Below are 14858 nucleotides of genomic sequence, written 5' to 3' on the forward strand. Positions count from 1 at the left end.
AAACGCGCGAGATCCCGCTTCTGATAACCTCAAGCTGTCACCTTCTTTCATTTTGTTACATTGTTACATAAACTTGAACAACGATTTTGACGTAGTTGACGATGCCGTGGGTTAATATAGTTGTAGGAGTCTTTGTGTTAGAGCTCATCCTAGGAGATACCACCGCCTTGCTCGTTTACGCAGCCAAGTTCCTCTCTGAAGAATTGCCAATGTTATTATAGGCTTGTAACTCTACAACTACATTAGTAGGAGTGCTTTAGCAGCAGGGCTCGTCCGAGAAGACGAGACTAATTACCGCCAGGTATAGTAAGGCTCTGATTTGAAGATTTCCCTATATTATTAAAGGAAGCACTAGGTAATTTTTAATTTTTTACAAGTTAGCCCTTGACAACAATCTCACCTGATGGTAAGTGGTGATGCAATCTAAGATGGAAGCGGGCTAACTTTTTTAGAAGTAGGCTGAAAATCCACATCCCTTTCGATTTCGAAACTTTAATTTTATTTTTTTGACTTTAATTACCACCATTAAATCAAGATGGATATAGGTAACTTGACGTTTCACAAGTGCTTGTAAACTAAGCCTAATTGAAATTGTTTTATTCTTTACAAGTTAGTCCTTGACTACACCTGACTCACCTGATGGTAAGTGATGCGGAGGCCATCAGAAACAAATCAATTTGTAATAGAGCACTTGTGATAGGGCTAATTTGGGGAAGTACCTAGTACTGTTTACTACTGCCGCCAAGCAGCATTGTTGTGTTCCAATCTAAAGGTTATGGCTGCTGGTGTAGTTACAGGCACATGAGGTTTACCTACACCTCTGATCGATGGACAGGATGGCACTTTGTGGAATTTGTATGGTGTGCCGTGCAAGCCCTGCGAAATGTTATCCTGTTTATAGGCAATGGTTACCACTTACCATCAGATGGGCCGTCTGCTTGATTCATCAATTATTACTAACAATAAATAATTCTAATACATCTGACCTCTGGCTACCAGGCGAACGGTAGATCCTTAAACTATTCCTACAGACATTTAACTTTTCTTAACAGTATTAAATGCTTTCAAGCCAATTTCAAGTTACCAGTTAACTTGAGATGAAGTTACCGACATTTGTGTAAATAGCCTTTATTTCTGACAAGTACTTCATACTTCATAATTTAAGTTATATAGATTACCGATTATGTTTCAGTTAAATATTATCAGTGTTTTATTATGTCACGTATCATCTCTCTCATCTCTTACAGAATTTACCATATTGTCCTGTCATAATCTATCTTCTTCCAAGTTACTGCTCTTATTTTTTTAATTTTCCCATCTTCTTTATTGCAGTAGCATTTGTCTTGTTACGTAAATGAAACATTAAAATAGAGAAATTGCTGCATTTTGTACAATTGCCGTAACTTTATGATCAGATGCTTCTACAATGGATATAATAAGATTAATCTTATCACCCTCGTTTATCTTAATTGTTTTTAAGTTGCACATATTGTGCTACTGTGTTAGCTTAGCTGTGCTGTCTGTGTGTTGTCTTAAATATATAATTATTAATTAATAGTGTATTTATTTTTGGCAAATAAAGACTTTTAGATTAGGTATTTTCTTTTTGTTTTATCATTGTTACTCATGTTGATATTTGATTTAAAATATTCTGATGCATACATTCAAAAACAATTTTACTAAATCGAGGCTTCGGTTGAGGTTACTATACAAATTGATAAATTTCTTAATGACAAAGATGCTTAGAGGCCGTTCAATCAGCTTCCACCTTCACACAGAAATTTTAACTATTTTAATTATTGTGAATTGAGCAACTGTTCAGTTTATTGACAGCTCTTCTCAGCAGAAGCTGCCTTTCGAACCAGTGGTAGAGTATTTACTAATAGTCAAAGTTGTCAAAAGTGCTTGTAAACTAAGTCTACTCGATATGAATAAATATTTATTTAGATTTGTGATTTTGAGAACAATAGATTTATTATATAGTAGTCTCCGCATATGCAGATTACCCTACGTACGTTTCATTCCTAATCCGGAGCATGCTCAATTCCTCAAGATACATATTATGTGGCTCTATAATTTTTGAATTATGAAAATGATTACGCAATTGAACATTGTAGATTTGATATCTCCTGAGAACCTTCAGGCGTTTTCACTGTCCATGAATAACTTAAAGATTACTTACTAAATGAATTTTCATACCATTTTTATCAATAAATTGTTTAAGTATTTAATTTGTCAAGATTTTGTGTAAATTGATATATGACAATGATTCAGAAAAAATTAAGTCCCCTGTCCAGTAACAGTCTAGTAAGAGAGGATCCGTTGATAACGCTGTCTGATCTCTTAGAGATATGATAAAACACTCATTGCTTAATACGCGTCTTTGAAAGATTAAAAAAAGTTCTAATTTTCTCGCGGACAAAGTCACGGACGTCCGCTAGTTAGTAATGTATTAAATTCCTGACAAGTTCTTTTCAGACGACCGACACGTAGCGGGTGTGTATGAGAGGTTACTCATAACATCTGGCGGCAAGTTGCCGCAAGTTGCCGCAAGTTGCCGCAAGTTACTGCAGTTAGATGGCCAAGTTTGTTGTTGCTCTTTCACTGAAAGTTCTAAATGAAAGAACAACGTGGACTCAGTTCATATTTAACTTGTATCTCTTGCTATTTTACCCGTCTTTGAAGGAACTTTTTAAAAAGAAACAAAAGTATACACTTTAATAAGATCCCTCATGCATGTAAAAAAAGTAAAATTAATTATTTTACGTAATAACCAGTGGACGCCCGCGACTTCGTTCACCCTTAGATCTCTTTAATCAGGCCCTATCGTACAATCCGCTCTTAGTGGATACCTACTAACTAAGTATATACTACCTCCATGCGTTGATTTCGTGATTTGACCTTTCGCATTTATAAATTAAGATAACAAACATTGTAAAGAATTAAAGAATGTTTTTAAAAGACCAACAGTTGAGTACATTACAGTTGAGTACATTGCCGGCTCTTTTCAGTGCAGAAGGTTCCTTCTGAACTGGTGGTAGATTTTTTATAAATAGTGACATTTCAAAAGTGCTAACTAGCCTGCTTAACATAAGTGAATTTTGATTTGATTTGATAACTGCTATATTCTGGAATACTGTTTTTAATAGTTTCTGCTATCCACGAATAGTAAAGTTACTACATATAGACAAACTTGACGTTAACAAAGTCAACTTACATAAAGGAAGCCATATTTCACTTTTAGGTAAAACAGCGAGCAAAAACACTGTATTATACCCAGTTTACTCTACAATTGATAAGTTTTAATAACAAACATACCTACTTAGAGACAGTGACAATAAATTACTGATAATTATAATTGGAAATGATAATACATTAATTATTATTTTGTATGAGCATTGAGCAACTGCTCCGATTCTTGCCTTTCACACCGGCAGTAGAGTCACAATTAACAAACAAGCCTTAATATTTCAACATGAAGTAAGCCTGCTTGAAAAAAATGATTATTGATGTCACAATTCAACAACGTGATATTTTAAGATTACAATGCTATAATTGAAAAAAAACTAGGTATATCATTAAATTATGTACCTACACAAAAATCAAAATAAATGAATACCTTGAATAATGAAAATCGCATAAAATCACATAGAACTCAAAAATTATTTGACAATTAAACGATTTTTAATAAAGTTGGTAAAAAAAGGCAAATCAGAAAATTGGTGTAAAACATAAAACAGAAGTCGATTAAAATACACAGCACTGAGTAACTCAATTCAGAATACGACTGTTTTGCACTATTGTTTATATTTCTTAGCCGTAGTTAATGTTTTCTGAGAGATAAATATACTGTAACTAGAGATAATCAAATTTGCGCATCTTTTGTGTATTCTTTATACATTTTCGCGTTACAGAAACAACTTTTCTTTGCGATAGTACTGCCGCTGTCCGCGGAGGATTCTCCGCTGCGCCTTTTATTGTAGTCACAATCCGATTACGAGATAGGAAGCGAATCTTAACAGTTTGTTTTTGTCCGCAGACTTATCCACTGGAATTGCACACTGTAATGCTTTATCAAGTGCAGTTGGTTTCTTACAAAAAGGTCTTCTATTAAAGAAACAAATAAACGTTTATTAATGTTCAAAATCATCAATTTCATCATCATCATCATCATCATATCAGCCGATGGACGTCCACTGCAGGACATAGCCCTTTTGTAGGGACTTCCAAACATCACGATACTGAGCCGTCTGCATCCAGCGAATCCCTGCGACTCGCTTGATGTCGTCAGTCCACCTTGTGGGTCCAGGTGGATCGATTTGCTAATAATAATTTATTATGTATCTACCACGTTTCATCTCAGGCTACTACACTTACAATCAGGAGATAAAACTTCTTTCGTTCGTTCGTTCTTTTCAATTCAAAAGTATTTGAAAAGACCGTCGTTATCTCAATTTTAACGTTAAATGTAATTTGAAAAAGGCACCCGATAATGATGAGTAGGAAATTTGGACTTTATTGAAAAGATACTTTAAGTTTGTTGCAATAGTTTACGGTAGTCTCTACAATTTGTCAAAAATTAAGTTAAAATTATTAGTAGGAGTACGAATAGTACTAAGTATATGATTAATCAGAGCAATGCCAGTAAAGACAACAGTATTGGTTAACAAGACAAGACACATCAACTTCATTAACAATAAATGATATAAAATGGAGTAACGAAACGCAAAGAAGCCCTTAACGATACCGGGCTTGGCCTTGAGACTTTTATGGGCGGCCGTATGTCACCCTAGTGATATAACCTCATCAATATAACTATATGAGGTATACACGTGTATAGTACGCGCGTTAACAACTGAGTCTTAGGGCCATAAATCATTTCTCTATATCTATCTCGCTTGCACTTATGGGTCTTATGGAGCCGTCTAGTGAAGGGTGTAACAATGAAAGACATATTATCGATAAGTAAAGTTTATTATCGTATCTTGTTCACAAAATTAAAAAAATTAACAATATTTGATTTAATATAATACATATTTCATATTATATAATTATTAACTAAATAAAATTAATCTTCATCTGAGTCTTCATCATCAGAATCTTCGTCTTCTGCCAAATTTATTATAAGCGGCGCGTGATCTCTAATTAGAGCTTTTTGTAAATCTTTGTTTTGAAGTTCTTCGGCATGCCTAACACATTTGGCCCAGTCTTCTCGTGTGACATTTTCTATGGCTCGGTGGAGGTGATTTTCGACATCTGCTATCTTGAAGGTATTATTATTCTTCGCAACTTCTCCCTTTACTTGTGCCCAAATTAATTCTATTGGGTTATATTGACAGTGATATGGAGGGAGCCTTATTACTTCATGACCTCGTTCATTTGCCAGATGGTCTAAAGCGTAGACCTTCTGCGGGTTACTGGCTTTTACTTTTCTTATTAATTCTTCAATAATTTCGTTGCTGGAATATGGAATCTTTTTCTTTGTCAACCATTCTTGAATTTCAGCTTTCCTCGTGTTTCTTGTGGGTATCTTTTCCAACTGTATCGAATGATAGCTTGCGTTATCGACAATTATAACTGAGGGCTCTTCAAGTAGATTCAGGAATTCGGAAAACCATGCCATATATGTTTCGCCATCCATTTCTGTGTGGTAATCAGCATCCTTTGATTTCACCGCTTTAAATATTAGCTTCGCATCTGGAACGAAGCCAGTCCTTGCAGAACCCGCATGGCAAACTATTAATCTTTGGCCTTTTCCCACAGGCTGATTCTTGAAACCTCCTTCATCGTTGCTTCCAAGCCACATCCTCTTTCTTGCATGGTTTTGATTAATCCATGTTTCGTCTAGATAGAAACGTGGTCGCTGATCGTTAGTTCTTCTAAGTAAATCCAATTTCCTTAAAAAGTCCATTCTAGCACAAACAATATCAGTTCTTTCCATTAAATATTTACGTCCTTCGCTATTTTTCTTATACTGGAACCCAACCTCCTTCAGTAGTATTCTCATTGAAGTGTTGCCGCATTTAAAATCGGGTAATTGTTCACGGAATTTTTCTAAAATTTTCGCCACGGATGGATACTCTCCATTCTCATAAAATGAAGCTACAGTTCGCTTCAACACACTTTTATCAAAATCGTCAATATTAGTGACGGTTTGTGGTTTCTTAAAATTTGTTCTTGGTATACAGGTACTGCCTGATTGTGATACTTCCGTCTTGATTCGGTCCACTGTCGCTCTGCTCACACCACAAACAAATGCGGCCATTTCACGTGGTTTGTTGAAATTTAGAGAAGCCACTTTATTCGGATCACTTTTCAATTCATTGAGAAACAGGAATACGTTGTGAATCAGTGTTCGAGCTTGAGGGCTAATATCGCCATGTAATTTCTTCAGATCAACGTTAGAAAATAAAGTATCCATAGTGCGCAACGAGTAACACATGAATGTATTTATTTAATTGCAGTAAACACATTTATAGCAAAAAAAATACGCAATGCAATTACATTAGAAACCGACCAATCAGAATCGTCCAAATCATTATTGACTCATCATTAGCACGTGCGCAGGTAGCCGTTTATCGATAATTAGGGTGCGCAGGTAGGCGCGCTGCACATTCCTATCTTTTTTGACTTTTATGACCGGACGACTCAGATGATAACGCGCATACTATAGTCGATTTAATCAAGTCTCAGTAGCTCCACGGTCAAAGACTTAACACCGAGAGGTCATGGATTCTATCCACCCGCTGGACTTTTGTCAACATCTAAAGCTTCGGTCTGTTGATCGTAACGCACAACGCTGCGTTATGCAGTTCGAATGATCTCTGTGGAGATGTGGTCACTGGTCAGTTTGTGGCAGTTACCAAATAAGTCTTTTCAATATGAACAATATTTTTGAAATTTGTGCTTTGCTAGGTAAGGAGAAAAATTTCTACTGACACTGAAAAGACAAAGATGCAGTCCGAGAAACTTCTCTTAAGGCGGGAGGGGTGAATGTTATGAAAGGAGACCGACCATATTTCAGGCATATTTTATTTATTGGGCCCATCCTACTAATATTATAAACGCGAAAGTTTGTATGGATGTTTGGATGTATGTTTGGATGTTTGGATGTTTTTTACTCTTTAACGCCACTACTAAAGCGATTTGGCTTGGAATGGAAATGGATTTTACTCTGGATTAACATATAGGCTACTTTTTATGCCGAAAAAATCCAAGGTTTCCCGAGATTTGCGAATACTGATGATTTTAATGACATAAAGTTTGTTACTCTTTCACGCCTCGACTACTTAACCAAATTAGCTCAAATTTGGTATTGAGATATATTATAGCATGGATTAATACATGGGCTACTTTTTATCCTAGAAAAATCCATGGTTTCCGAGGGATTTGTGAAAAACTAAATTCCACGCGAAGTCGCGTCCGCTAGTATTCATTCATCCACTGTCATATTAAAATCATTTATTGCATAATAATATCAGTTATAGACTGCTCTAATTTCTGTTTGATTGACAAATCCATAACCAAGATATGGGCAAGTACCTATATGTTAAAATGCACGATGTCAACAAAACCCATACACGGCCTTTCCGACTATTGTTTTTGTGTAAATGATATGTCCGTCGCCACCAACAACCAACCAACAAGGGCCTGATAACAAAGGAATAACTTTGTTTTAATTAGGACGTAACCTTTCTATTATAAAACACTTGTTAAAATGGCTTCAGTTTTAATAATCTGGGTTCAGACAAAGACCTTTATTCTAGAGGTATTTCACTTTGTATTACAAGTTAGCGTTCAACGACAATGTAACCTGATAGTATACGCAAAAGCGTTGCTTTCTGATTGTATATTTCTTGTTTGTTCCTTCATGTCCACTTCACTTCGTAGCCAATATCTTGGGTGTGTACCTGCTAAAAATTGAGTCTTCTTTCGTTATACGTACGCTCTACAAAGATGTAAAATGCCCTTCCATCCTTGTTTCCCTACCGCCTTCAATATCGGTCTTCAAGTCAAGAGTGGACAATATATTGTCTAGTCGCTAGACAATATATTGTCCACTCTTAATAAACTCTTGTCAATAAGCATATTCCACTAGACTCTAGTGGAATATGCTTATTCCACTTTAGGTTTCGTTAGCTACTTTCGGGTTACGCCCTCCGAATCTAAAGCAGAGGCTCTTTATATAGGCAGCTTTCCATTAGTGATTTTTTTTAATTCGTTTCGGAGCCTTCGTTTCTTTTTTAATATTTATGATACCCTAAAAGAAATCTGCAGTGTCTTTGTAGGTCTTCGTACGCAGAAGCACTCTCGGCGTTTCAAACAAGCCCGAGGGCTAGTAGAAAGTTAGAAATGATTCTCTAAGGGCGTCTACCGTGAGACTCGAAACTTAGAAGGACGTTGCGACGAAACTAGGTTAAGATATTCCCATAACTGACCTCAAGTCTCATGTTCAAAATGCTTTAGTCTATACTTCTATACTAATATCATCATTCTCAACTTATATTCGGCTCACTGCTGAGCTCGAGTCTCCTTTCAGAATGAGTGGAGTTAGGCTGATAGTCCACCACGCTGGCCCAATGCGGATTGGCAGACTTGTCACACGTAGAGAATTAAGAAAATTCTCTGGCATGTAGGTTTCATCCCGATGTTATTATTTCACCTTTTGAAGACACATGATATTTAATTTCTTAAAAATAAACACAACTGAAAAGTTGAAAGTGCAAACCCTCCTGGTTCGGAGGCAGAGGTCATATCACAGGCTATCACGGCTCTAATAAAAGGTAATGATATTAAATGATTGGTAAACATATTCTTCTGGGAATGTTCTGGTTTCGTGGTAACACACTTGATCAGTGGGAGAGTTTTCTTTCGGATCTGGGTGTCGTTTTTTATCGGATAATAGACAAATTAGATTAATTGCTAATCATTACGTCTACTAAAAAGCTCCAGAAAACCTTGCTACCTTACGTAAAAAATATGAAGCGAGTACATAAGCTATAATGATATTATGGTTATAATATGATTATATAACGTTCCTTGGAAGTGCGGATGAAACAAATTTCTTATTTCATAACACGCGAGTCTGTACGAGACTTTTTTGGAAGGTGAAAATTTCGCTTATTTTCTGAAACAAAACACTTGGGAAAATATTTTCTTGGAAATATTATGCTGAAATAGCTTAGTAAATTGCTTGGGAAATGTACTGTGTTTTTACTTGTAGTTGCGAAAGTATCGAAACTTTAATTTTATTTTGACAGACTTAGACAGAAGATTTTGTTTTTGATTATGTATATTGACCGGGCGCTGTGAGGATGTAAGTATGCAAAATCGAAGATCGCATTCGCATCGATTTTGCATGTTGCCAAGAGGTTGGTCCATTTTTTTTGTTGTACTCTACCCCCTTTGGTGTCGAGATGCACTGCTTTGAATCAGTTTTATTTCTTGTTTTATTCAGAATATTCAATTTACTATCATGACATTATCACACTAATAGCCAATCTATTAAAAGAACACAAGAAAATTAAAAACAAGCGTTTGAAAAAGGGTATCACTCCGAGACTACTTGATGAATTCCACTGAAACTTAACACGATTTGAGTTCATACTACAAAGAAGGTCGTACCTTATGATTCGAAAATAAAAAAAGGGGGTAGGGTACGGTACAACAAAAGAATGGACCAACAAACCTCCTGGCAACATGCAGAATTGTAATCTACATGCTTTTCTGAATCCGAAACTGTAAACAGAATTCGGTTCTCGATTTTTGCATACTCCCATCCTCACAGCGCCTAGCCTATTAGGTTTAATATGACTTCGTTTATAGCAAATGAAAGTTTATATGTTAGTAAGGCGTTACTTATGATAGATTAACTAAATACATAAATTGACCACCATAAGTTCAATAGAACGTCATGGCATTACAAAATTGAGCCAAAGTGATGAAAGTTAAAGTTTTTCAAAAATCCACTATAGGACTTAGGTGAGGGTTAGCATATGCATGCAATAGTCTTTGTAATATGCTTTTTTCTATTTTAATTTTTCTTATTGTTTTGAAGAAGATATTCCTTCTGTACTATATTGCACCTGTTAAATAGTTTCATTACAATCTTATCTCTTGTGCTGATTTGTATACGAGCGCGGAGTCAGATTACATATTATCGAATGCGATAAAATTATCGACGACTTACTACTAACAATACTACGTTTATGGTATCTGGGAAATTGTTGGTTGTTGGTTTGAGTTTGCGGATCGTGCGATCCTGGGTTCGAGTCCTGTGGCCCTAGCATGCGACCAGGTGAAGCGAAATAGACAAAACGTCCACCAATGTTGGCGGAGTTGTCAAACTCCCATCTCTTTTGTTTTAACGCAATGAAAAAGATAGTGGTAAGTCCGGTTGCGCTACTATTGGTAGATTTCTTTTCACGAGATATGTCGATGGTCGCATGCTGGCACTATTGGGTAGGGCTCTAAAATATGGGCAATTCTTAATAGGGTATATTTTTCTAACAAGAATTATACAATAATATTCCTGCATAAGCTTCCGACATAGCTCAACGTGTCGCGAAGCTGAAGTGGCAATGGGCGGGGCACATAGTTCGAAGAGCCGATGAATGTTGATGTCTCAAGGTGATGGAATGCACTGAAGAGCGCAGTGTTGCTTGACCCTCAACCAGGTGGACTGACGACATCAAGCGAGTCGCAGGGATTCGCTGGTTGCAGGCGGCTCAGGATCGTGATGTTTGGCCTATATCCTGCAGTGGACTCCATCGGCTGATATGATGATGATGACTGAATTTGTAAATCAATGGTCAATGGTGTCGAACGTTTGGATAATTCTCAATAAAATTAAATGATCGTCTCAGAGGCCTTAATTTTAAATATTGGATAGAAGCAGGCGTTACTTTGCGGAAGTTCATCATGATTATATAATGATTTATTTATTTTGCTATCATCCGCGAAAATTCGGCGAAGCATCCGGAGCATCCTCAGGAGATGTTGACTCTACAACGTGCAATTGCACGTTGTAGAGTCAACATCTCCTGAGGATGCTCCGGTTTCGGGGTGAAACGTACGTAGAGAGTATTTTGTCGGACCTGGGTGACGTTGTCGCATGGGTTCGCCGAATTTTCGCGGATGATAGCAAAATAAATAAATCATTATATAGCCTTAATTTTAACCTTGAATCCGACCCTCAACGCCTCTACATTGTGTACGTCTATGCCAGTAGTTCTAAAATTGTCTCGAGCTTGGAATTGAACCCAGGATCTCCGTGGAAAGCCACCAATGATTACCAACTGCGCCTAAAAGGCCGTAAATCTCACTAACCTCAAGACATTTTAAAACAGCCAACGCCTTGCGCGTAGCCGCGTAGTTCCTGTTCCTGTGAAAATACGGTGATAAAAATATAGCTTGTGACATTCACAAATGACACGGTTTTATATTAGTAAATTAATTTTTGAAATCAATTCAGTAGATCCAGAGTTTATCCACTATCATCTCATAAAATTAATCTCTTTTTAACCGACTTCAAAAAGGAGGAGGTTCTCAATTCGGTCGGTATTTTTTTTTTTTTTTTTTTTATGTATGTACACCGATTACTCAAGGACGCCTGGATCGATTTCAAAAATTCTTTTTTTGTTTGAAACGGTATAGTCCCCATTTGGTCCCATTGCCATCATGTCAAGATCTGATGATGGGATCCTGGAGAAATTGAGGGGAACTTTCAAAAATTATATGGGTGTCTAGTGTGTTCGTATACTTTTCCATTTAGTACTTTTAAGCACTACAATTTCATGAAGGTTTAAAATTGATCTGATGATGAACCCATAAAACAGACGAGGGAACTCCTCAGCGATTTACAGCAGTTACCTTGTGTTTGGGCTTGATTACTTTGTATTAATGAGAACTTTCCACATAGATAGGTTGTGACTGTCATTTAGAAGTTTGGTGATGAAGACCAAGGACAATTAAGGGAACTCCTTAACAGTTTACAGTAACTACCTTGTGTTTGGCCTTGATTAATTCGTATTGCTGAGAACTTTCTACCTAGATGAGTTGTGTCTGTTATTAGGGGTCTGATGATGAAGTCCAAGGTCAATTAAGGGAACCCCTTAACGGTTTACGGTAGCTACCTTGTGCTTGGGCTTGATTAATTTGTATTGCTGAGAATTTTGTACCAAGATGGGTTGTGACTGTCATTAGGGGTCTGATCTTTTACACTAAAAATGGAAAAATAATAAAAAGCCGGTGTTGTCTTAATTTAAGCCATTTCTGACAGGACCACATGAAACAACACTGTCTGCAAAATCTAAATCTTTAAGATATTCTCACATGGCTTGAATTAATACATCACCGGCTAGGCACCGCCTTCATACTGATCAGCAGGTAGAACATATGTTATTTTTCACTTTTTAGTTTAGTGGGTACGTTTTTAGGTTTTGAAGTCGGTTGTACTTTTTTTATTAAAATTTTTATTATTATTATTGTATACATATTTACATAGATAAAGTATAGAACAGATAGATATTGTATAGAAGTATAATTGCATACAAACTGATAAAAATATACAATAAAAAACACATTCCACTGAACAATTAATAATTAAAAATTCAGTCGTTGGTCGCGGCGCTGAGCGAGCCTATTGTCTCGCGTCTATTGCCTCCATTTTTCATTAAGAGTTCCTCTTATTAAGAGGGAAATGACTTTTGAATAACTATTCGACTTCAATTATATTCCACTCGCCGTTAATTGTGGAACGTCCCTTTCAGAGGCTCGCCGTAATGATATCTGACGGTATTCTGAACTATAATAAAATATAAATAACTAGCTGACGCCACGCGGTTTCACCCGCGTGGTTCCCGTTCCCGTAGGAATACGGGGATAAAATATAGCCTATAGCACTCGGGGATAAAGTGGCTTCCCCACAGTGAAAGAATTTTTCAAATCGGTTCAGTAGTTTCAGAGCCTATTTAATACAAACAAACAATCAAATCTTTCATCTGAGTATAGATAGATAGATAGTATATAAAGTTTTATTAGTAAAGCCCAATAATCTATAATTACTCTACTTTGGGACCAAAACAAAATCAATTTAACCATTATTTTCTGTTGGGCGAGGAAAAGTCCCTAGGGATTTTTCTTGTAATGAAGTTTTATATCTTGTCCCTAGATCCCTGGGCTTCTGCCAATCTATTTAATTGAAGCAACTAGACAATTAGTTGATATCATCATATTCAGCAGATTGTGACGGCCCACTATAGGGTCAGACCTCTTTATAATAATAACATACCTACTTACTACAAACTTTATCTTTAATTTAAACTATCCCCACCCTATCCCTCCCCTCCCCTGAATTAATTAGTTACAGAAAATGTGAAAAATAAAGAACCGCTTGACCGAATTTGTGCAAACTTCACATAAACCATCTACTAAATAGTCCGAACAAAGCCTAAACATTTGGTTTGGATAGGTGAGCCCGTTCTTGAGTTATAAAATTAAAACGAAAATTTATTTTAAGTAAACTTAGTATCATAGTCCGATGCGAAACCACAGGCTTTTTTATTTTTTACAAGTTAGCATTTGATTACAGTCTCACCTAATGGTAAGTAATGATGCAATCTAAGATGAAAGCAGGCTAACTTATTAGGAGTAGGATGAAAATTCACGCCCCTTTCGGTTTCTACACGACATCGAATCCGAATGCTATATCGCTTGCCATGGCGTAAGTCTCCCACCAGCCAGACCTGGTCTAATTCTGAAAACCTCAATCGGCATACCACTGCGCCACGGAGGCCGTCAATAAACGCTATCCTCTGGAGCCTCGAGTCAGTCGAAATAGCTACCCCAAATTAAAATCAATAGTTGTGAATAGGTTTGGTTCAGCGAATCTGGGTTATAACGACGATATAGATCGGGGGCAATCAAAAATGCAGCTCGGCCTCCGCGGACTATTTGCAGTGCTATTGATTCGACTATAATAGTTCTTGCTGAGCCACTTCTATATACTGTTGTCTATTCTATTGTGAAACTGATTAAACTGATCTTTAAATTCACATTAGTTGTTGTTAGTTAATTTATTTCTCGGCTAGTTGTCTCGTAGCCCGGTCTATTTAAACATTTGAGGCCACATCGATTCCCATAAAGCTGAAAATTGGTAAAATCGTTGAAAAAAAATAATTAAAAAAAAACAGGAATAAAAAATTAGCCTGACTGTCCAATAATTTGCATAGCTTTTAGGATAAGTTAGTTTAAGTTTCATATTTATTCATTCTCAATAAAAAATCTTTGAAAATTTTTAATTAATAATTAATCTATAATATAAAAATGAATCGCAAAATGCGTTGGTAAGCGCATAACTCAACAACGCCTGGACCAATTTGGCCAATTCTTTTTTAAAAATGTTCGTTGAAGTTCTAGGATGGTTTTTACGGCGAGAAATAGTTTTATTCGAATAGTTGCCGGAAAAATCATAAAAATAGCCCTTTTCTTTTTCCCATACAAATGTTTTCGATCTAAAACGTAGTCAATTTGAGCTTTATGGTTATTATATAAAGTTCATATTAATAATAATTAGAAAACGGGGTAGGGTAGGGGTAGGGTAAGGGTAGTTGAAAGTTTACATCGAGTTTCACGCGGACGAAGTCGCGGGCGTCCGCTAGTTTATTATAAATGGGCTTATACAAGCACTTATAAAACGCCCGATTCGGTTATGTTGATAGGTAAAGTTGAAAATATAAAATTACTTGGGTTCTAAATGCTGCTTTGGTCCAAGAAGGTGTCACAACCAACTCAGCAAAATAATTATCCTATAACTGCTTGCTGGTGTAGTGGTTATCCTATGTACTGTCGGAACACGA

General features: G+C 36.4%; 1 protein-coding gene across 1 annotated transcript in view; it reads left to right on the forward strand.

Moving 5' to 3' along the window:
• The window catches only part of LOC112049553 (complexin), a 322195-nt gene that overhangs the window by 829 nt on the left and 306508 nt on the right, over positions 1–14858 (forward strand). The gene's annotated exons all lie outside the window — the stretch shown is intronic.

This window comes from Bicyclus anynana, chromosome 24, assembly GCF_947172395.1.
Source record: "Bicyclus anynana chromosome 24, ilBicAnyn1.1, whole genome shotgun sequence".
NCBI lineage: Eukaryota > Metazoa > Arthropoda > Insecta > Lepidoptera > Nymphalidae > Bicyclus > Bicyclus anynana.